The 26,092-nt window shown below is 28.7% G+C and overlaps 1 long non-coding RNA gene across 2 annotated transcripts; it reads right to left on the bottom strand.

Annotated features, from left to right (window-relative positions):
• Positions 1-23,388: 23,388 nt before the first annotated feature.
• On the bottom strand, positions 23,389-25,787 carry LOC136078146 (uncharacterized). Of its 2 annotated transcripts, XR_010637567.1 has the most exons (4): positions 25,182-25,787; positions 24,965-25,079; positions 24,655-24,860; positions 23,389-23,764 (listed from the first exon to the last, which is right to left on the bottom strand). It is a non-coding gene; the product is annotated as an uncharacterized LOC136078146 (long non-coding RNA). The 2 variants fall into 2 exon arrangements; XR_010637566.1 differs by having other exon boundaries at positions 24,965-25,786.
• Positions 25,788-26,092: the final 305 nt, after the last annotated feature.

Genomic DNA, 26,092 nt, shown 5'->3' with positions numbered 1-26,092 from the left:
CTAGCTTTCATTGTAGCACTTGTTAGAGAACAGATTTTTAAAGAATCTTTTTCGCCATCATAATTGATAGAAAGACTTTAGTGCAACTGTAGAAAATCTCTACCAAGTATGATTTGTTTGCAAGAATTGAGTATAACCAAAAAGTATGTATTAGAATACTCCATACCAAATAAAGTGAAGTTAGTTAAAACTTTACCTATAACTTGACAAGATAAGGAAGGATCACCCATAGAAACTCTTTTATTAGAATGGAGTATGTTAAGTTTTAAAGAGTCATATAATAATTTGCTTATAAATCTGTCAGAGCTTCCAGTGTCAAGAAGAACTCTAACCTTGGCTTTATCAATAGAGATATAAACAATAGAATTGAGTGAGTTGGTAGAAGAGCAAGTAATCAAGGCTAACCTTGGTGCATGGAAGTTAGCAGCAGCAGGCATGAAAGCAAAGTTCTTTGATGATTTGCATACTTTCTTGAAATGTCCTTTCTTAACACAACTGTTACATTCTGCATCTTTGGCAGGACATGATTGTCAAGGGTGACATTTACTTCCATAGAAATAACAAAGCCCACTAGGCTTAGTAGAAACCGAAGCAAGCTCAGTAGTACATTCAGAATGTTTATTAATTGTAGCAACATTACTATACTCTGCGTGTGAATACATTTCCTTATTTCTTTGAGCGTTTTCCAATGAATGAGCTTGATTATAGGCCTCAGTAAGTTTAGGAGTAAAGTTTTTTAGTAGTCATTGGTGAATATGATGAGAGCTTAGACCAATTATAAATGAATCATGAATGTATTCTTCACAATGATTATAATTCATTTTTAGGTTTTACAAATAAGTTTTCCAGGATCTTAGCAATATAGTCAAACACAAAAGGAGATAAATAGTTAATGAGGACATCTAATTTATTGTCTGTTTGTATAGTTTTCATGAAGTTTGTAAAAGTTCTAAACCAATACAACCCATTCTTTATAAGCTGATGCAGAATTGGATTGCTGTAAAATTGTTCCAGTCTTAGATATTTAGCAATTAAAATATGAAGAACAAATTGTAGTGTAGTGAACTTTATAGTCTATAATTAATTATAAGCCAACATATAGGGCTTTATTCTTCATATAACAATATGTAAACTAGAATATACGAACAGGTTAGTTTTAGTTTACACATAATAAAACTCAACAAGGATAATAATAAGAATCAGTTAAAACTTATACAAACTTTTTTACTTTATTTTCTTATAATTCTTCTATATCATATAAATTATGTGATTATTTATTATATCATTATTATATGATTATATGAATATTTAGATGCAAAATTGAATATATTATAATCAATTTTGCATCTAATAATATTAATACAAAACATAATCCTACTTATAGTAGGCTTCCTGGATACAAATAATTATTTAATAAGTCACAAAAAATCTTTTATTCATTTTTGAAAACATTGAATTGTCTTGAATATTTTTATAAAGCATAAGATATGATGATAGATGAATGTTGGAAAAGTACTGCAAGAGACCGTCGCCGTTGACAATAATATTCTCGACGCCGACGTGTATAAAATCGTTTAGGATGTCGGTGGTGTGATGGTGTATAAAATAGTGGTGTAAAATTTTATCGATAAAAATTTTATATTGCTTAAGGCCGATGCACCCCGTCACCCTCGAGAATTTTAATTTGTTTAATGAAGCGTGATGAAAAGTATATAAAGAGTAAAAAATGAAAATAGGTTCATAATTAATGGAAACGAAAAACAAACCGTTACAACAATTTCAAACTCCATCGACAGTGGCAGTAGTTCAACCTTATAAACCTGATCCCCCAATAGATAATGGTGGTACGCACGACTCGCATGGGAATTGTATTCGATATTTTGAAGTGCGTTAACAAAGGAAAAATATTGACAATATTAGCGATTTCGAGTGTGTTTATTATTCTTCTCGTGGGAGGTTATTTATTTGGAGCGTTATTGGTAGTTTTCATATTACTTGGAACAATGATGGGATTATATATTTGTAATAAAATAATAAAAAACACATTGTAAATTTTTTTTTATATATTAAAATAAATTATTAGGGTTTAATATTTCTAATTCCGTAAGAAATTCCTCCAGAAATAGCAACACCTAAAACAGCTTTTCCGATCTTAGGTAAAAGAGGTATTAGACGACTTCCCACTGTAGCTAAAAAGGGTCCTATAAATTTTCCACGCATGCGTCTTCTTCTTCGTCTTCCTGCACCTTTTAGAGGTGGTAAATAAACTCTTCCTTTCCCTCTTCTTTTTCCAGCTCCTTGTAATGGAGGTAAATAGACTCTTCCGCAGCCTCTTTTTTTACCTTTACCGTGCATAATTGTTTTCAAGGGAAGTAAATATTGTTCTCTTCCACTTTTTTTTCACATTTTATGAAGAAGGATAAAGAAATAGAAAAAAGTATCAAAATTTTCTATAAAGATCTATGTTAATAGTTTATAAAGATTTCTAGATAAGTTTTTTTCATATATATCATATGTTTAATTCGGCTAATTTATTACGTGTAAAGTCAAAAGCGTATTTTTGCCAAGAGGTTATTTGTTTTTGTATGTATTTAACGGCTGCAATGGTAGCTATATCATTTACAAGTTCTCCAAAACCTCTTCTTTTTTTATTTTTTCCACGAAAACGTTTTGATTTTTTATAGTGTCTTTTATGACTTTTTTTAATACATTTTTTAACGCGGTAAAATAGCAGATATTAAAGATGGAGCTAAAAATGCTGCTAACAAGGGTAAAAATTTACCTCTCATACGTCTTTTTAAGTGTCCTCTAAAACGTTTTCTACCAGCGCCTTTTAAAGGAGGTAAATAAACTCTTCCTCTTCCTCTTTTTCTATGCATTCCGACTTTTTTTTGAGAATAGATAAGGTTTTTATATTGTAAAAAATAGTTATTTTTTAACATGTACAAATTTAGCTTTTTTGCAAATGTTTTTATGACAAATTAACCGAGCGGATTTAAAATTGTTCTTAGAAAATTTATGACGCCTCTTCCTCGAAGTCTTTTTCGTTTTCTTAAATAGATTCTTCCCCTTCCTCTTTTTCTACATGAACTCTTTTTTATTTTACAAGCGGTACAACAAAATTTTTTACGCATTGCGTTGTTTTTGAAGATAATCGAGTGCGTAGCCTCCTACGTTTGATTTTAGTAGTCGTTTAGCAAAATTTTTAACTTTTGTAAAAAATTTTCCTTTCCCTCTATGATGTCGATGATGTCCGCTACCTCTATGACGACGGTGATGACGACGATGTCCGCTTCTTCTTGTGCGCCTGCGAGCCATTAATACAAGAAATAAAAAAATAACAAGATTTTTGATTTTTAAGATTTTTTTTAGAAATAATACTCGTTTGCTTATAAAAAATACAATAGAAATAGGGTTCGTTTAATAAAAAGTAAAAATGTTTTTATGACAAATTAAGACGATTTAAATTTGGTAGGAACATAGGTTACTTGCATATCATCTCCTACTCCACTTTCTACAAGTTCAGCTGGATATTGCAAATACATAGTAAGCACTCCTTTAAATTGATCTGTGAATTGAACATTGATTTGAAAGAATTATTTCCAGCAATAACAGCAGGAGGTTTATCGTTGATGAAATTGAAATCACTAGTGGTGTCGATGACTAAAGATTCAGTAGTGTTAGTAGTACTAAAGTAGTACTTAGAATGTCTCAAAAAACTGTCATCGTCACTATTATAATAATCTGCTATATTGTTAATATTAAAAGTAGAGGGCGTATTTCCTTTACACCAAGAAACATAACTTCTCCAAATTGTCCATTGATCGTCTTGCTTTGTCAAATCGTATTCGGTAGTATCACCCGCTGAATTAACAAATGTTCTTCTGAAATTATAAAGAGTGACTTTTTTAATGATGTTGCAAGCCATATCAACAGGTGTAAAACAACTTTTGCTTAAATGATCACTTTCTTTTTTTGAATTAACGAAAAATACAATGCTGTGGGGTACAATATCGGCTGTTTTTATACTTCCTAAATTGACAGTGACTTCTGCGACATTTTCTACATTAGTTACAACTTGTTCGTAGTGAGCGATACGTAGTAAAGTATACATCTCGTCTTTTTTACTATTGAGATATAAAGATCTTTCTAACGGTAAACTCGGTTTGAGTTTATAAGTATTGCAATAAATCATTGGGTTTTTAATAGCTAACCCCACATTGGCGAACGTTGTTACGTCGGCGTCGGCGATAGGTCGTACCCATTCTAATAGTTGATTCATATAATTTTCGATATAAAATTCCAATCTAATTTGTTTATTTTTTCCAAAATATTCTTTCATTTGAAAAACTTCACACAATAAATTCAAAGGTACTCTAAATTTACAACCTTTATCCCCAGTCAAGAAATTATTATATCTGGTTGCTAGCGCTGTTTGATAAGAAGCAGATGGAGGAAAAGGTGCTGCAGCTGAGTTGAGAGGACAAATGAGTCTATTAGGGTCTGCAGCTTGTATAAGCGCTTTGGTTTCATCATAGGTAATAGGGTTTGTGGTATTCTCACTGTCTTCTATTAAACCTAAATTAGGATTAATCATCAATTCTTTAAAACTTTTCATATAACTTTTTTTAATCAGTAGAGATCTAAAACAATCATAAGAGCGATTAATTACAGCATTGTTTGAGCAAGTAGTATTGTTTTTTTTGATAATTGGGATAAAATTTGACAGTCTTAATTAAAGCGTGAATAAAATTTGCAACTAGACACACTCTTCCCAATAAAGCATCGTCTATTGTAGGTGTAAATCTTGTTTGTGTGCTCCAATTTTTATAAAGAAATAAATCAAAATCCAAATACCAATCTTGTGGATACGTCCATTCGTTAAGTATAGTGGTAAAAGTAATTAAATTAGACATGTCAGAAGTAAGATCGTAACAAAATTTCTGATTATTAACAGCAATGATTTCATCTTGAAACTGAGCTGTTTGAAAACCAGGATATTTTTCATATAAAATAGCTTTATATTCGGTGCTAATATTACCACTTGTTGCTTCTTGCAATAAACGATTTTGTTGCTTCTTGCAATAAACGATTTGTGGTCGGCTTGTGCTAAACATCTTCAATAGTAACATGACCGTTTGTATTGGGTGTATAACGATTACCATCGTCCACTCTCATATATTTAGCTAATGAATCCATTTTTTTTTTAAAAGAAAAAATTATTTTTTTCTATTTAATCATCTTCTGATTCTGAAGTGTTTTTTTTTAATGGTATTTTTTTGTTTTTAGCGTCTTTTAAAGCTCGAGTGTAACCAAGTTCAATTAAACTTTTTTTATTTAATTTTTTTTTCTTTTTTTCACTGTTATTCTGCATGAGTGGACTTGATAAAATGGCTCTTTGATGAATAATACAGTTTCTACATAATCCGTTTATTTTGTCAACTGCATTTACTTCTTGAAAGCATTGTGAACATATGTGTAAAGGTGTTGATTTATTTTTAGGTTTTTTTTCAACAATTTCTTCTTCTTCTGAACTTTCGCTTTCAGTCTCTGAATATTTTCGTTTTTTAGATTTGGGTTTGATTTGCACATTTTTTTTTATTTTTTTGGGAGGTTTTTCATATTGTATTTCTTCTTTTTTACTTTTCATTTTTTTTATTTCGTTCAATTCTGTTTTCATGTTTAATAAATCAGATTGAGTAGAATATTGAGTAAGCTGATTTTGTAATTGTTGCATATAATTTTTAATTTGATTAAATTGATCTTCAGGATTTATTTTTGAATCTTCCATCATTTTTTCTTCTAAATTGACTAAATTTTTATTATATCTTCCTTTGGCGCAAAAGAGACTCATTTTTTATAAAAAAAATTGAGGTGGTGAAAAAAAACACTTTTTTTCTTTTTATATTTTTTTAATTAACAATAAAAAATAAAATACATTATTTTATAGTAATCAAACTAGTTAATTTTAAAATGGAATCATTTTAATCTTTAATGTAGGATTAAAAAAAAACAGTAGAATTAAGATTGCTAAAGGTGAGCGGTTCAGATTTGGAATTGAGAAACGACCATCTTGTTTGTTTCCAATCGTCCACATCGTTCATATCAAAGGTGGTCAATTGTCCTTGAATAGAAGTATTACGATTTTTTGTAAAATTGATATTAGTAGTGACTTGAGTAGGATTCGTGTAGTCTAACAAGTTAAAAAAAGCAATAATTCCGGGAACAAAAGTTTTATTCGTGTACAATCCACATTGGGTAGCTTGATCGCATTTGATAAAAATGTAAGCGTCTGTAGCAGTAGGAAAATTGGAAACGTTGGTATTAAAATTACTAATTTGAACGAGAGTGCATCTTAAAAAAGCCAATCTTTTTTTTTGAATTTTAAAATCAAGAGTCATGGCGTTGGTCATATTTTGATCCACTTGCATAATAAAAGGACTGATTTGTTGAGATAAACTGTATTGATCTCTTTGTAAAAGTAAAGTATAAGGTATAGGATTGTTTCCAATAGGTTGATACATTTTTAAAATGATATTTTTTAATGGTAAACTGTCTGTCCAAGTTTGTATAATAGTACCGTCACTCTTTTTTTGATAAACAAATTGTCCGTTGAGCGAAGTGCAATAAAATACTAATTCTGTGGATTATTTCTTTTATTACTTGTAAAATCGCTTTGACACTATTTAACCATGTTTTATGACTCGGTGTAGTAGCTCTTTCAAAACTAGTTGTACTAAGAAGAGGTACTTTGATGGTATTTGAAAAAATGGGTTTGCTTTGTTCACAATATATTAAAACTTCAATAAAAGTTTTTGCGTTATATTTAGTGATTAAAGAGTTATCGGTTGTCCATATTTTATAAATGTCATCAGGTAAGTTTGAAGGTAAAACTTGAAAAGGAGTGCCTTTCATTTCGGGAGTTCCAATGACTCCCGAAACATAATTTATATCATAATCTGAGTAGGAATTGTGGTTCATTTGAAGTCCTAATAAACCTTTCATAAGTAATGTGAAAATTTTCATGGGCGGCAATAATTTTCTTTGGAAGGACGGTAAAGAAAAAAAAAGTATAATAGTTTGAAGTTCCGTCTATAGGTTCGAGAATGCAAGAGGGAACACCTTTTGTTTTATTTGTAAGATATTTACTAAACATATTAAAATCTGGTCCGGCATAAGTATGATCGGCATATCGATTACCGCCGTTTTGTATCGAAGTTCAGTTAAAGGATCAAATAAATATTTTGGATTAAAGTATTTCGTTGATGAAATTTTACCATCTTTATTATAATAACTTGAAAAAAAGTCTGAAAAAGTCAAAACTCTATTTAATTTTGAATTATAAAGTTCCAACTTTCTAATGAAAAAACCATCTTGAAAGCCGGTGGGTGTCATAACACCAAAGAGTTTACCTCCATCTGTTGCATAAAAGGTCCACATATAACTAAAATGATCGGCGTTCATGTTTTCCATATCTAATATGTCGTAGCAAGGAAAAGTGTCACCTGGTAAGGGTATATGATTTGCATACAACACAACATTTTTAGTAACAAGATAAAAATGTTTTATGGGTCTCGTAGGATTACTAATGATATCGCTTTGAATATCTGATAACATTTTTTTTTATAGCAGGTTTGGATTCCATTCTTAAACCGTAAACATTTTCAGAGAAGGATAAGTTTTCGTCTACTCGAGTTAAATTGGTAGGTACATCCATACTCGCTAAATGTAGGATGGTATTATTTTTAAATGTAGGTTTGTTGATATCATTAGGACTCAAGGGTAAACTAAAATCGTTCAACACATTATAATGCACGCTAGCTTCATTTTTATTTTATTTCGCTAAAATAATACGTATTTATTTACATCTAAAACTTCGTCAAACGTTAAATTGTTCATTTTTCCTTTTTTTCTTTTTTTCTTACAGTCTTTTCTTCAAAGGTTTTAAAAAAGTATTAACATATTCGCCAAAGTTTTTATAGTAAATGTCTTTATCTTCTTCGTTAATAGGTAATAAATCTTCTCGTTTTACTTTAAATGTCGTATTTAAATTGCCTACTACTCCCTTTTTATAATTATAAACGGGTAAATAACCTTCTATTGAAGGGTTAGAGCGTTTAGAGACTTTGATAATAATTACTTTTTGCTAGTGTCCCAATACGCGTGATTTCGAGTAGTTGATTTGCTAAACGTGTCTTTGGGATCTATTTTATATTTTTTCAAATAACAATCGGTGCCAACGGATAGAGGTTTGTATATTTTTAATTTTTCGTTTTTGTATTCTTTGTCTACACGATGTAACATGTTGGAAGAAAAATGAACGGCCTCGTCTTTTGTCGTCACGGTATTGATCGACTAAACGAAGAGCTTTACCTTTAGCGTCGTCAGCATCCAAATTTTCAGGCGCTATTCCACTCATTACTCTTTCTTTTTCGTTTAGTTTTTGTTCTATATCTTCGATATAAAAACTCCAATTGTTTTTTTGAAGTTCGCCTTGTTTTCTTAATTTTTGATAAAGTTGTTTTAATCGTCCTATTGTCGATTCGGCCAAGTAAGCTTTTCCATAATTTTTAGAACTAAAATGATAAATGTTTTGTTCATAACACCATTCTTCCATTTTGTTATTAAAAAATTCTCAACCTTGATCGGTTTGTAAGTAGATAAAAGTTTTATCGTCTCTTTTAATATCTTCAAAAATATGACGAAAACTACTAAGCACTTTATCGGCAGTTTTTTTACTGGTGACTCTCAAATAATCTTTTTTAGACACTCCATCTACCACAACTAAACAAAATTCAGGACGATGAGGAGCAAAATTAAAATTAAAATTGTTCATGTCGGCCAAATCCGCTTGAAAATATTGTCGAGGTCTATCGTATGAATATTGATGAGTTTCGTAAATAAAAGGTTTCCTAGGTGCTTGTTTTTAACATTGACGTCAGTTGTTTTTTTAAAAAGTAAAATGACATGAGACCAAGCTGTTATTAGACCGTTCCATTTGGCATAGATGGAACTTTCTAAAAGCGTTCTTAATTGTTCATAAAATTTTAAATCGGTTGGATTTTTTTTTAAAGTATCAAATTGAAGCAAAACTTTTTTAATTTTGGGTACGTCTGTCAAAGCAAACAAACAACTTGATAATTTGGTCAGTTGATCTTCTACAAGGTTGTCAATAGCATCTCTCAAGCCGTTGTCCATTTCTTTAAAAAAAAATTTTGTTAGATTGCTTTTCCTCGTTCTTTATCCTCAGCCCTTTTTCTCATTGATCTCGTTTCTAACGGTTTTCTTTTTAATCCTACTCGTTCCTTTGTAGTTATGCTAGTTTCAGTAGTTTCAGTTGAAGCACTAGCCCCAGTTGGTTCAGAAGTGCTAACTGTTTCAGGTAAAGCAGTAGCACCTAATAATTCGGGAGAAGTTTCAGGTGGTTCACTAGGTTCAGTTTTAGCTGTTTCAGTAGGTTCTTCTTTTTTAGTTTCTATCGATGTTAAATAGGGATCAGATGCTCGTGTTCGTGGTTCTTTTTTGGGTGTAGGAATATGCAATAAGGAAGAACTTGTTAACGGATGAGTGAATAAATTTTTTTTTTTTAAATTGGTAATTTTAAGAAATTTTAAAGAGTTAGCAAAATTTTCAATATTATTAGAATCGATTTCAAAACATTTTTTATAAGATATTTAAAGCGAATTTAAACGAGCGAGTTGAGAATTATACATTGTACCCATTATCATCAACATTTCAAGTAAACTTTTTTCTTTGATTGTGTTTTCCGTGTCGTAAAATTGATTCGAGTAGGATTTAATACTGTCTAATAAACCCAACATGCCTCCTTTAGCGCAAGTTTGTTCTACATCTTCTTTTAAAATGACTACCTCTGTTACATCTCTAAAAGGTAACGAAGGCACATGATTGAAAAAAGTTTTAAATGTTAAATAGAGCATATTTTCACCGATAGCTCTGCTGGCTAGCGCGTTCTCGTCATAGTTATTTATCATTCGATCATAAATATTTTTATTAGATAATAAATAGCTGTTGTTTTGAATATATTCTCTCAAAATGTCAAATTTGAAACCTCGAAACATTTCGCCATATTGTATACATCTTTGTTGAATAATGTCTTTTGCTTCTAATAATATTTCAAAAGCTCTTTTTCCAGCAAAACTTTTATCGCTTATGGATTCGCTTTCTATAAAACCAGAAGTCATGACAGTGTAAGGATCGCGAGATAGAGCGCCGGCATAAACACCTTCGGATGATAATTTAGTTTCGTTTCGAAAGGGTATGTTGTATTTTCTAATAAAATTCCACAATTTTGCAAAAGTAAGTTGTCTTATTTGGTAATAATCGGCTGCTATTCTCATGTTAGCTACAGAGTGAGAAGAGGTAAGTAAAGTTAAAAATTCGTTAGCATAAAAGGAATATTGTTTTGGATCGTTTGTTTTTTCAAAAGCAGTGTTTGTCACATTGTTAATAATACTCGCTATGGATTCTTCTACATCTACAACATAGGCTTGATATAGAATATAAATTTTAAAATGTTCAAAGTTGCTTTTTCGTTTCTCGGTTTATAAACGCGTAAAGAAATTTGATGAGATCCAAATCGATAATTGACTTGATTTTTACACATATCAACGAGTTGTCTAGGCAAGTTGGGGATTTTTTTTACAGATTCGTTTTTATAAAGCTCTTGTAAAATTTCGGTTGAATTGGGTGTTTTGTAAAAAATTAAAAATTCACTAAGAGGCGTCAAAGTATAAATTTTTTTATGACTCGCTGGAATAATGTTTAAAGTAGTAAAACGCGGTAAAGTGTTTAATGTAGATTGAATAGAGGAGGGAGGTGTACTAGTAAGAGAGTTGTCTTGAAAAGGAAATTTTCTTAAATTTCTCATCATTCTTAATGATTCGCTTATATTTCTTTGATCGATTTGATTGTTGAATTCGCTTTGTTTATCTTATATTATTTCATTTTTTATAAGTATTATTTTATATAACTTTATACTATAATTTTTTCATCCTTTTTTTAGATAAAAATGAATAATTTAAATAATAATGATGATTGGGAGAACGAACTCGACGCAGAACCTTATGAAATATCAATTAAAGATGCTAGATTAAAAAGACCGATGAAAAGAATGGATTTTGAAACATGTTTAAAATATGAAACAAAATATATACACAATAAACTTATAAACAATAACTCTATAAAAAAATTACCTCCAAACATGTCAATTAATGACTTTGTAAAAATAGAATTTAGTATTAATAAATTATTATATTTTTTATATTTTTTTTATATTTATTATAATTTTTTAGCTAACTAATACAATGTCGGGAAATTGTGATTGTCTAGTAAAAAACACAATCGTTTTGTCAACTGAAGAAGCACTTTTTGTCTTGGAGATGGCTGATCGATATAACAAAACATTCCTAGAAGAAGTTGATATTTATCGTCACTATATCGTCATCGGGAAACAATTTGTCCCAAACATGACTTTTGAAAATTTCGTCAAAAAAAACTACCCTATTTTCAGACAAGACAAAAGATTATAACTTTTTTATTGTAACACTATTTTTATTAATAAAAGTTTTACACCTAAATCTATGTTTTATTACCGAAGGCGTCGACCATAAACAATATAAAATTTTTATCGATAAATTTTTATACTACCATCCGAAACTATTTTATACACCATCACCCCCACCGACATCCTAAACGATTTTATACACGGCGTCGGCCTCTAGAATATTATTGTCAACGGCGACGGTCTCTTGCAGCACTTTTCCAACATTCATCTATCATCAAACATAACTATTATACATGCAAATAATCTTTGCAGTTTTAAGTCACTTTAAAAATTTTTATTCTTGTTTTAAAATTTTTATGGAAATTAGTTTTTTATTTAAAAATATAATTTCAAATTCAAGTTTAACTTAGACATGCTTTTAGGGTCACTTAAGGCAAATATTTTATCATTTAATGGAGCCATCTGTGTCCTCATGAACATCAAAACATTGCGACAAAGATGGCATCAGTCAGTTAAGTGGTGTAAGATTTTTTGCAGATGAACTTATGTTCAAATGTGACACAAACACATATGAAATATGGGTTAATACATCTCTAATATGTCTGATATAAAACACACTTCAGCATTAAAAATCCCATCAACTCATGATCAAGGACCTAGACAACCTAACCTTGACAAGGCTAGGGTTTAGAGTCAATGTCTGAATAACTTGATTCATACCTTGACCATATTCTGACTACCCACGACTCTAAATTTGACTATAACCCTCGTGACCCTAGACTAACTCTAACTTTTTTTATTATTAGTGAAAGGGTGTGTTATTTTAGAGTATGTTCTTCACATTTCATTTCTTAGCTAAAGTATTTCCTCCACCTAAATTATTATCTTCCCCATTTAAAACTTAATACGAGTATAGTCACAAGAAATATATAGTCTGGAAGCCAATGATATAGAGATATTACCTAGATGTCGGACTTCGCCGTTTTTATTGAAGCCAATTTAATATTGCGTAATACGTTGGAGGCCATGTTTATATCGGCCAAAAGCTTTCAGTGGATTAAAGTTGGAATTAAAGATGATTAGTTAAAAGATTATAAATGTGATAAGCCTACAGCTAATATAAATTTGTGTTGGTCAAAGAGATTGTATTGGCTTACAAACTAAAACAAACGGCTATTTTAATATCCACAAATTAAAAAACATATATTTAAAAACATATTTGCATTTAGAACTTTAAACGAAAACATCGTAATGTATTTTAATCTTTTATATTTTAAAATTAAACATTTATAAAACCCTTGAATAATAATTTACTTGTTTGTTGTCTTAATCCAATTAATGACTTCCTTAGCACTTTAGTGGTACAATCCTGGGCATATCTGAACATTCGAATTTTAAAGTAATATTCACTTATCTTTTTAACTAGCTGGCTAGAATGCAAATCTTCATTAACATTCCAATATTCTATGTCATGGCTATCAAGTCCTTTAAATACTTTTTTATCATAATTTATTTGGTAACACAATGAATCATTTTCTGCTTTATATTTCGGTCGGAGGTGGTTTTTGGTTTTTTTAAATCTTTACCACTAATGAAGAAGTTAAATATTTTTTCACATGACTCAACAACAGAAATAACATCCCTTGATGGCAAAAACAAGCTATCACAATTTTTCACATTATTTAACGAAGAATAAGATTTCACATAGGAATGTTCGTAAAATAAAATATCAGTTAATGATTGGCCACAAATATTACAAGAAACCATAATTATCAACTTTCTGACTATAAAACCAGATATATCCCAGTATTGCTTCTTTGTAGCTAGTCATTTGAAGTTCATCACAGTACAAAGAAACTTCTTTTACGTTAATATTGTCCTGATCAAAATTATCAACAGAACACGACCTTTTGCTCCAATTAAGAGAAAAAATAGAACTATTAGAATAGGGTTCAAACATTAGGGAGTTTGCATGATTCGATCCAACTATGGAATTTCTCAGCAGAATTCGTTTTAAAAATGACTTTAACTGTATTACATCAGGATTTTTATTGTAATTATTTTTGCCACGAATGCAAGCAAATAGTCGTTCAAGATGATCTTGGGAATACTTGTAAGTTAAAACATACTTAAATGGTTTCTCAAAAAGTGTCAAAAGATCGGTGGATAACTTTTCAGTGCTTTTAGCAGCCATAATTAAACCTAAATAAAATGTCTTCCTTCTATGTAAAAGTAAAGGAATGCAATTTTTATCAGTCAACTTGCTCAGTTAAGTAATTGTATCATTTAAAAAATCTTTCCAATAAAGTTGATGATGAAGATATAAAGGTTTTTTAAAGTTTTAATATTTGTATTTCTTGAATTGAGCATGTCAAATAATTTGTCAATAACTCAAATAAAACAGGTTGTACCATTTGCTCCCAAGAATGATGGATGTTGAAATACCATTTAAAATTCAATTACATCCGCAACAGAGCAAGCTATTTGGCAAACTATTTTTACATTCATTAGGTGTCTATGAAATTCTATATAAAACACCCAAATCATTAAGAAAATTTCTTGCTCATTTAAGCATATGACATGGATCAAGGAAAATGGGTATCAGTTGGTTGTTATATGAAAAAGTACTGACAATATTGTCAACGTCTTTGCCAAACTGGCATCCAAAGGGGATAACAGAATTTAAATTGGCAATTGTACCGTCAAATGTAATACTTTTGATACAAAGTTCATATGTCAAAGCCAAATTCAAAATGCTTTCTATAAAGCATGTTAAATCACTTGCTTTATCGATAAAACATAACAAATGGGTATTTTCCAATGTCCTCGCAAGCCGACTAACATAAAAACTAATGCCTCAGCAGTTGGAATATCAGGTTTGCTTATAAAAATATCCTTGCCGAAATCACAAAAACCAATATAGTGACCTGAACTTTTGTCATAAGTTATACTGTTTCTGATTGCCATAGCATCAATAATGAGGGCACATTATTTAAAGGTTACATCTGTTTTTTGTTTATCACCAAGATAGGCAAAAGCTTCATGCAATAAATCAGGGTCACAATTTACAGATGATATCCAATGTGATATTGAACTGGCAGCAGGAAGACACAACATTGGTTGCAGAAAGTTATATGCACGTGGAGAATAAAAATGAAGAGTTAAAGAAAATTATTTTACTTCATCATTGTATCTGTGACCCTTTTGGTTTAACATTTTGATTGAGAAATTGATTTTTAATGATTTTATAAGAGAGTCCAGAAAAATTTTCGCTTAAAACAGTTGCAGCATCTGTAGTCAAATAATTTTAGGATTGTAAATGCGAAACCATGTCTTTTACAAAACTAAATTTTTTTTCATTTCTTCTTAACTTTTGCTGTAAAGCTTTGAATTTTTTTTTTAATTTTTCTTTTGTTGGTGATGTAGATCTTACAGATAGTGTTGAAGATTGATTAGTTTGGTCAGCACTATGAGTTGTGTTTTCTGACTGATAATTATGTGGTAAATAATTTTCTTTGTCGGTGTCATTTTTAGCAGGATAGACATCATTTTTTTTTTTTTTTTTGACAAAGGATCAATTGTTGGTAGTGTTCGTATTGTTGGGAGTATCCTTTTTGACTTTTGTGTATTTGCAGAAAATCGAAAAACTGATGGCACAGCCAAGGCCTTGCCGAACCAAATCATTGGGGGCGGGGGGGGGGGGGTAAAATTCCTGTAAGTGCCAACTCAAAAAAAAATTTTAACGCTCGAAAACAGGGAAATACTGGGCCGTAGCCATTTTTCAATTTTTTTTTAAAAAAACACACCTACTTTTTAGGTTTTGGGGTCTCTGACCCTCTAGATTCTCCTAGATCATTGAACAACTTAGATAAAGCTCTGATCCGTCCAACGGATTCGCTTGACTTATCGTCATTACATGCATAGATTCGATGTTTAGAGTGTTGTGTTAATGTACAGTTATGTGGATTTTGAGGATAAGTTTTTTTGAAAAAATTAGCGAAAATTTGACATTTTTAAAACCATTATGAATGGTTCTAGCAAGCTTGACTTTATATCTAGTAATTAAACGGATTCATTTTTGAGTAGAGTAAAGGATCTATGTTTTAATAATAGAAGAAAAATTGATTGAAGAGTTCACTTTTTTGGGACTTGCGAACACGGAAAAAATATTCTGGCCTACTGAGTATTGAAGTAATAACTGTCATATATGAAATGGGCATATATTACGATATCAGAATTTTACAGTTATTTACGATATCACAATACAGTTTTAATACTGTAATATTATTTATTACAAGAAGATTATTAAAATTATATTTATAATTATATTTCGTAAGCAATAAAATTGTATAATAAATTGTATTAACTTGTAACTACATTTTTATTTGCCAGTTTTTTAAAATCGACCATTGATGTGCTACTTTATTTATATCCAGCTGGTCAACAATATCTTTTTCAACACCCAATAAAACTAAAGAATTCAATCTCTCGTCAGCTATTGTTGATCTAAGATGTGTTTTTATCAATTTTAGTTAACTGAATGTTCTTTCATTTGTTGTAACAGTAACTGGAGAAGTCAAGGCTAAACGGCAAATTTGGTTAGCACATGGTAAAATATGCTTTACTACTTCTGATTTTTCCATTAAGGAATTAAATGATGTTTCTTCTTCTTTTAACATATTAAATAATATTTCTAGTTCTGTTTGAACTAAGTCATAATCTTGAAGATTTGCACCTTGACTGGCTGATGGAAATATTGAAATAGATTTTTGTACATTATCCAATGAAATATTAAGTTTATTAAATGTTGAGAAAACAATAGATATAGTGGTTCAACAGAAGAAATAAAAGATTTTAAATTTTCCTTTGTTTGTTTTAAAATGGTTTCAAGAACTATTTTAAACTGTTTTCTGTAAAATAAATTCATTGTAAATTTGTTTTTACAATTGAATCGTTTAGGAGCTAATTTTCTACGATGATGGTTTCGAAAATCAGCTTCCGAGTCTATTCCAAGTAAGGTGGCAAACTCTTTAGCACTATTGATGAAATTGCTCATTGCATAATCATCAAAATTGATTGATGCTAAAATTTTCATTGTGCTGTCAATTATAGTTATTGCATCAATTATAGATAAATTTTTTGCCTCAAGAGTTTCCGTAAGATACTTCAGTTTGTACATAATGTTTTTCATGAAAGATATAGAAACAATAAAATCAAAAGAAAGTATTTGTTTTCAAATAGCAAGCGCTTTTGATCTTGTTCTTTTATCAAAACATTCGTTTAATAATAGAACTTCATCAAGGATTTCAACAATAGCTTCTAATGAATTCCATACAGCTTTAACACTTTCAGCACGAGCTGTCCACCTGGTTTTTGACAAGTTTCTTAATTGTAACGCATTTTCAATTTTGAAAATTTTCTCATTAAACAAACCATATCTTTTATTACTTGAAGAAAAAAAGACATAGAGATTTTCTAATATATCAATAGTACTTCCAATTATACTACTAGCATCACAACTATATTCTAAAAACGTGTTCAACCGATGGGCTTAGTATGGCACAAATATAATTTTGTAACCAACAAGTTCAGAAAGTTTAACATGGGTTCCATTAAATTTTCCTGACATATTACTTGCAAAATCATAGGATTGAAAGGGTATTAACTCCGGATTTAATAAATTACTTTCTAAAATGTTGACTATTTGTGATGCTGTACCCGAACCAGTTTTATCGTTTCCTTTTTCAATTTCTAAAAGTCGCTTAACAGATTCGCCTTGGCTATTAACATATCGGACACATACTGATAAAAGGTCCTGATGTGATATATCTGGAGTAGTATAAGCAGATACTGAATAAATGTTTACTTCATTTATCTCTTTTACTATTATGTTACGTGTTTCTTTAGCTAGTAGTTCAATAAATTCATTTTGAGATCGAGGACCCAAGTAAGTGACTTTATGTGTTCGTAAAGAAGACTCTTCCATCCAGCGTTTTATTAAGGGAGTATGCTTAGAGAGTAATTAAACAAATTGCATACTTCCTCTACTTTCATCACCATCACCTCGAAATGCTAATCCTTGTCGTGATAATGTTCTAGTAATATCAAATAAAATAACAGGGCTTGTGATGAAACGGGTGCGATTGCACCTCGCTCGTGAAACACGCCCGTAAACTGTATTTTAAAACCTTCTTGGCGCGATAAACAACGCTCGCTCAGCTTATAACGAGAGTATATAATCACGCTCGTTCTAAAGTTTGGGATGGAAAACATAATAAGCTTTTATATACTACCACATTTTAGACATTCAACTTTAAATCTTTTTCATTAACGTTTTTCCCCTATATTACTCATTCAAGAAATCGTATAACAGAAATTTAAATATTTTAAAACTCAAATTAAATATGGACAACAAAACTTCAAGTGATCTTCGTTGCAGTTTTATAAATCGCAATTCCTTAAGGGATTGATATGCGTAAAAAATGATTTTTTTAACGTCAAAGATTTATTCAAAATCATTCGGAACTAAATTGTCCCATGTCATTGAAATGGATAATCTTACAATATAATATTAACTTACAATATTGTATTTTTATCGAATATCGAATTTTTATATAAATTATTTTTCTAATCTGTTAAAAAAAGATTATTTAGTTTTTAAAGTTTATTTTATTACATAGCTAAAGTAGTTATAAATAAGGTAATATTATATTGCAGTATAATATTACCTTATTTATAACTATTTTAGCTATGTAAAATAAAGTTTTGAAATTAAATAATCTTTTTTTAACTGATTAGAAAAATAATTTATATAAAAATTCGTTAAAAACTATTCACATTAAATCTCAAAACCAATCTTTAGTTCAAATTCTTAAGGAGAGTAATGTTATATAAAGTTTTGTTTATTTTTTTGTGCACCATCAGTGGGTCGTTGATACGAGTTTCAACATAAAACGGTAGAACAATAGAAATGACTTTTTTTTCCAGACTATTTATTCTTATGACTATGATACGAGGATGCGCTTTTAGGTTGTAGCTAGAGGTATCCGGCTGAAAATGCCGGATAATTTACTATCCGTTATCCAACCGGATATACCGGATATTACTTGGTGCCTTTTTTTGGTTGCTGTTTTTGTTTTTTTATAAAGTTAATACTGGCGTTTGAACAACTCTTCAATTAAAAATTTGATAACGAACTTATTTTTAAATAACCAGCGAAAACTGCTAACACTGCTCTAAAATGTTTTAATGGTTGTTGTTGTAATTACAAGTATATATGTTTCTTTAATTTAAACTCCCCGTGCTCAAAGGGGCAGAAAAAGTAAGCAAAACTATAGAGAATCTTTTAATGAACACATTTTGCATCAAAATGTTTGGGGTGGGGAACTTTTTTTATGTAAAAATTTAATTTTGGGAGGGTAAAAGCTAAAAAAAAAATGGGTGGGTAAAAACTTAACACGGTCGTAACTTTTCAACACCTTTTTTTTAGGATTTAAAATATGACAAAAATTGAAAGAATTTGTTTAACACAAAAATTTTCTACCAAATAATCACAAAAAAAAAAATTTCTTTTTAAATGTTTAATTTTTTTTGCTTTTAATTTATATATATTTTTTTAAATTACATCTAAAATTTTTGTTTTTTTTTTTGTTTGTTTTTTTTTGTTTTGTTTTTTGTTGATATTTTTGTATAAATTTTTAACTCAATAAATTACTTGTTTTTGTTTAAAATAAAAACCAACTTTTAAGTAAAAATCATGAAAAATATGGTCCAACCATGTACATATGTGTCTGGACCCCTTGTCCCTACTTTACATATTTTCTTATCCTTACCTCTTTATACACACTTGTACAATTTTATATAATATTTGTACACTTTTAGATAATGTCTCCCCCATAATTGAAGACATAATTTATGAATGCCCCTTAATTCAAATTAATAAATTCAGTGAAACAAAAAGTCTTAGAAAGCCAATAATACTATCAAAGAACAAAACAAATAATTTTTAAACAAATGAATAAATGGAAAGAGTCATTCTCTTTTCCTTCCATTATAGTGAATAAACGAAAGCGTTTCCCTTGTTTTAGGCAATAACTTAAATCTCTTTTTTAAAGATATTACCATATTCTGAGAACAATCTATTAGAAAACATGGATGATGCAGGAGTGCATAAGTGTTTTGAAGCAACTGTTTTTAAAAGTGGAAATCGTTATTCTTGCATTTAGGACTTCACTGGACAGAGTTTTTTTTCTAAAAGTGGTTCCGAAAAAAAAATTTATTTCTTTTCTATTCAAAATCTCATTTGATTTTTTCTCCAACTTTAGTTTTATGCAAGGTAATGTTTTTTCAGACGTTGCATTTATAGTTTCTTTGAAAAATGCTTTTAATTAATACTAAAAAAGAAGAGTGTCTTCTTCTTTTTCAGTATTAATTAAAAATTTTAATTGTGATGATTCTTCATTTACACTAAAATTATCTTCTTCAGAACGAACAAGAGTTTTTTCAAAGGATAAAATTTTATTTATTAACCAGTATTTAGCCTGTTTTTTGATATCATCTTCAAAAAAAGAAAATTTATATTTTGGATTAATTAAAGTAGCATAAAGTATGACATTACCTATTTTTCAAAATGTTCAAAGACTTCACATCATTTGTTTCAGCAAAAAATCAGTTTTTCAAAGAAATTGTAAGTTGATTCTTTGTTCTTTGAATACTTAAACCAACTTAACATTTGACATATGTTTCTTTAATGAGCACATACTCGGAATTACAATAGACAAAGTGGTTATTTCTGAACTGATTTTGTAAGTTAATAGGAAAAAAAAGCATTAACAGTTTAATAATGTTTCATATTAATTTCCATTCAAATGCAGAAAAAAAGTCATTTTATCAGAACGTTTTGCTAAGTATAGTTGAACTGGACTTTCAAGCATCAGATAAGTGCTGTTCCATCTTGTTGGGAAATCTTGAACAAGACAAAGAGGGTCAAGATTTTGGTGTTGCCGAATTCACTTAAAATTTGCATACTACGGATGAATGGTTGAAATGAGTTACAAGTCGACAACATTTTGAATAAACATCAATTACAATATTTTCACTCATGATTGAATCTGAAACATCTAATTGAAGCAAATAAATGGCTCGATGGATTGAGGGAATTTCAGCTAGATTACTCCCACTTACCATATTGCTCGCACTGTTTCTTACAAGGTGTCGTCTTTCAACTTGAATTTTTCAGCTATTCCACATACTTTCTAACTTTTCGGATATGTTTATTCCAGTATGGTTTTCAGGAAAATGAGAATACGTTGAGTAATACCGCATCAATTCTGTTAAAATCTTTATCAGTGCAGTGGCTTGACAATGAAGTAAATGATTCATGAGAACTTCGGCATATCCATTTATCTGAAGAATAACTTATAAGTAGACTTTATATACCTATAATTTGATTTTATTAATTTATTAAAATTTTATTGCTCAACTTCATGTGAAATTGAGGTATTATTGTTTTAGAAAAATATTTTCTACTTAGCAAGCAATATATGGTTTCTAAAAGATGCATTAAGTTATCTTTAACTAACGTAAATGGCTGGATGTCTAAGGCCATCATTAACCCAATTTTACGATAAATAGTTTAAGACCTAGAGTCATTAATGCGTACTTAAGTTATATTTAAAGTCACATACTTTTTGTGACTTTATAATAACTTCTAAGCAGACTTCATCTTTTAAAGTCTGCTTAGAAGTTTCCAAAACAATCTCGTCTTTTACTGTAGTGCCAGTTGACAAAGCTGATGGCGTGATTTTATTAACAGCTGTTCTTTTCTGTTCACTCTTCGTTCTATATGATATTCTTTTGGATGATTTATTTTAATTTAGTTATACAGAGGCGTAATACTAAAACATTTATGTCAAGCCTCCACAGTTCCACGTTTAATCATGTTAAGCATTAGCATAAGCATCATTTGCATCATTTATTTTGTATAATGATCAGATAAAGCTCTTCATTATTAAGTTTGTCTGAAATATTAAACTATACGTGTTTACAAATGACATTAAATATATAACTTTTATATTTGATACCAACATATTTATTGCATTGTTAATGTTCAAAGCAAACATTGCTAGATTCCAAATGCATTGTTACATTGTAATGAAGACAATAAATTAACATAACAAAAGGTTAAAGTAATAATACGCAGTAGCAATTAGATGCAATTTGGATAGCAACGTAATTTTTAAGTTATGGTTAGGTAATTAATTTTTAATTAACTTTTGAACTAAAATAAAAACGATATTGCGGACAATATATGCAGACAGATATGGAAAATTTAATAAAAATTTAACTTTTATTTGGTTTGCACATTGTTTTGCACTTTCCTAATTTGATTGCTAATAAATTAGTAATTGCTATTTTCTGAAAAAATGCTCGTTGTTCTTATTTGTTTAAAAACATTCAACTGTTCATATTTGTTTAATTTATTTAACTTCATATTTGTTTAAATACATTTAACTGTTATATATTTAAAAAATTTCAACTTTTATTTATAACGAAAACATGTTATTTATTTAATTATCTTTAATGATAATTACAACCCAGCAAACACAAGATGTCTTCAAGACCATTTTATTTAGGTCTTTAAATGGTCTTGTTTTCGGATGACTTCTTCAAGTTGTTTAATATCAAGTTTTTTAAATCCATTTTTATTGCGCATATTTAAACTCTTTTCTATACGTCTTAAAGACGTCTTTAGAAAGACAGTAAAATATTTCGTTTCTTCGTATGACGACATTAGTATGTCTATTTTTTACTTGGTTTCGATATTTTCAATAGCCCTCTTTAAAACGTCTTAAAGACATCTTTAAAAAGAATGTATTGGCATGTAAATATATAAAGTTATTAAGTTTTCATATAAAGTTTATAAGTTTCCTTTGACTTATGTTTGTTTTCTAAACTTATATATATGGCTATTTCCACGATGGAAGAGATAAATTTCGTGTTTAAAAATATCTTTTTTCAAAAGGTTTTATTTCTTTAATTATAGTTTAAATACTTTAAAATTATTGTTAAAATAAATTTTGAGTAGAAAATGTTTGAACCAAGTAGATAAATTTGATGAATGTCAGCAACTGTTTGTTCTTTTTATTATTCGAAAAAGTGAGTAAAATTTGAGGGCGAGTTATTGCAATATTTTAAACAAAACATATCCATATTTTTGTTTAGAAAGAATCTTTGAGATTACATATACACAGCAAAATCCACGATTCTTGTTTTAAGCAAAAAAAGTCTTAAAACAAGAAAAAATAGACTTGTCCGCCACGTAAGAACTTTTTTACTTGTTTTAAGAATTTTTATTCTTAAAATAAGAACTTTTTTTCTTGTTTTAAGAATTTTTTTTCTTGAATATCTTTTTTTCTTGTTTCAAGAACTTTTATTCTTAAAACAAGAATTTTTTTTCTTGTTTCAAGAATATTTTTGCTCAGAATAAGAATTTTTTTTCTTGTTTCAAGTATTTATATTCCTAAAATAAGAATTTTTGTTCTTGTTTCAAGTATTTTTATTCTTAAAATAAGAATTTTTTTTCTTGTTTCAAGGATATTTTTGGTCAGAATAAGAATTTTTTTCTTGTTTCAAGTATTTATATTCTTAAAATAAGAATCTTTTTTCTTGGTTCAAGAATATTTTTGCTCAAATAAAGATGTTTTTTTCTTGTTTTAAGATTTATTTTTATCAATAAGAATTTTTTTCTTATTTCAGGGACATTTTTGCTTAAAATAAGATTCTATTATCTTGTTTCAATAATATTTTCCTTGAACGGTAAAACAATATTACAAGAGTATTTTTTCTATGGAAAAAAAGAAACATTTTGAAATTAGGATGATATAAAATAAGAATATTCAAAAAGTATTTATACATTTAAACAAATCTCATCGTTGAAATAAAACTTGTTGTTCTTTGGAATGTCCAGTTATTGGTAATGCTTGTAGCGAGAATACTCCTCCCATAGGCTACTCATCTGACTCAAACGAGTTTCTGTTGAGCTTTTATCTTTAAATAAAATATAATGTAAATTGTGTATGCCGTCATGACACGGGCGTCATAATCCATGTCCATTACATAGTGTATTCCAATAAGCCCAATCACGGCGTCAGAAAATGAAATACTTCGTAAAATAATTTTTTTACCATGTATAACGATTGCCTCGTCTCCATCGTCTGTTATGATAAGGATTTATTTTATCTAAAAATAAATTTAACAAACTCAAATCTAAAATTTAACATTAACATCTTTTTTCAGTACATATATATTAACATCTTTTTTTAGTACATACATCGACTGACAAATACCCTGACAAGCAGTGGAATGCTGCTACATTGATTGAGGTTTTGGCATGGGGCAGCAATCTTTTCATTCATTATTCTTTGTTTTTTCCTTTTTTTCCCCAAAAAAGCCATATCGATTTAGATAAGCAAAAAAAGTGAGCAAATGCTTACATAAATATGCTATAGTAGATATATCAACCATCGAAATTAGGAAAAATGAGGTCAGCAATATTTTGCCAACCTCAATTTTTTAGAGGTCGGCAAGAAAAATTTAATACAAATATCCTACCATAAAACATAGAAACGAGGTCAGCAATCTCCAACACCTTTGAGGTTAGCAGTTAGGTTGACACTGCTGAATGCTGACCCTAATCCTGAGGGCTGATATATATATATATATATATATATATATATATATATATATATATATATATATATATATATATATATATGTATGTGTGTGTGTGTATATATATGTGTTTATATATATATATATATATATATATATATATATATATATATATATATATATATATATATATATATATATATATATATATATGTATATATATGTATATGTGTATTTATATATGTATATATATCTATATCTATATATCTATATCTATATATATATATATATATATATATATATATATATATATATATATATATGTATGTATATATATATATAAACATATATATATATATTGCTATTTTAATATTGTTATTGCAAATTTATATATATATATATATATATATATATATATATATATATATATATATATATATATATATATATGTATATACTTAAAGCATGTCGATCTGCAACAGTTTAAGGTCGGCAATTTATTGTCCACTTTAGTTTTCTTAATTCTGAAAATTTCTTAATTTCTTAATTAACTACCAACTTGAGTATTCCAGAATGTAAGTGTGTCAATTTCTTAAGCCAAGCTTACCCTCACTGAGTCAACTGTAACAGAAGACTTTAATACACAAGCTATCTCGCCAACAATCTGAATTAAACAATAATAAAAGAAAATCATAAAAACAATTTTAAAAAGCAGAGGATACTTATAGAATAACCCATTAGGACAGTTTTGAAAAAATAACTACTCACTTTAGAAAGAATTGACGATTTCTATCAACTCTCTTGCGATTTCTATCAACTATACATTTATTTACCCAAGTCTTTTTTTGAGTAAATTTAGCATCCAATTTCTAATAACTTTGTTCTGGAGCATTTAATTAGATCATATTATAAAATGTAAAAAACAAACAAAATTAATTATTAATATTAAATTTACTAATTGAAAAGTAATGTTTCCTTTACTTACTTTACATTGTGTATATTTGGAAACTTGGGATTGCTAAAAGAAAACATCAATATTTAGAAATAATACTAATCTTAAAAAAACAATATTAATATAGCAATAACAATATTAAAATAGCAAAATTATAAACAATAACAACAAGCAATAATGATATGAGTAATCGTAAAAAAATGCTATAATAATATTTATATTACATATCATAAGCAATAATAATAACCTATAATGAGCCCAACATTTTACAAACAGCCTCTCCAAAAAAAGGCATAAAGACAAGTTTTAATATAGTTTAGTGATTTAAATTGAATATATAAAAAAAATTATTCCATGAATAAAATATGGTAAATTTTTCCATGATTTTAAGCATTAGTTTGTGATTTATGGTCGCACTAACTGAACAATGATTTAGGATATATAATTTAAGGTTACTAAAAGATTGAAGATATTAACGAGAACTTTTTATAGAAGTAAAAAAAATTACAGATTGAGAGAGGTATGGTAACTTGCGTATGATTCCAGACAAATAGACAATTTAATTTTTTGATAATTTTGGATAGAAAGTAAAGGATAAGTTGATAAGTAGTTTATAGGGTATTTCACTGAATTTATATATATATATATATATATATATATATATATATATATATATATATATATATATATATATATATATATATACATATATATAATAATACAAGCAAGGTACAATCAACAAGGCATACTACAAACAAGGAGGCGAATCCATTTATAATGAGTATAATAAATTATTGGTAAAGCTACAGTTAAGCGGCCTAAAATAATTTTATTTTTTCGCTTGTTGCGCTCTCGTCAGAGGATGCTTTTTAAACATTAGAAATATTAAGTGAAATAATAATAAAAAAAGTTGCTGCCCCATGCCAAACCCTTAGTCGATGTAG

This window comes from Hydra vulgaris, chromosome 03 (assembly GCF_038396675.1).
Source record: "Hydra vulgaris chromosome 03, alternate assembly HydraT2T_AEP".
NCBI classification, from domain to species: domain Eukaryota; kingdom Metazoa; phylum Cnidaria; class Hydrozoa; order Anthoathecata; family Hydridae; genus Hydra; species Hydra vulgaris.
The sequence above is the reverse complement of the archived record's forward strand: the minus strand, read 5'-3'. Positions and strand labels throughout refer to the sequence as shown.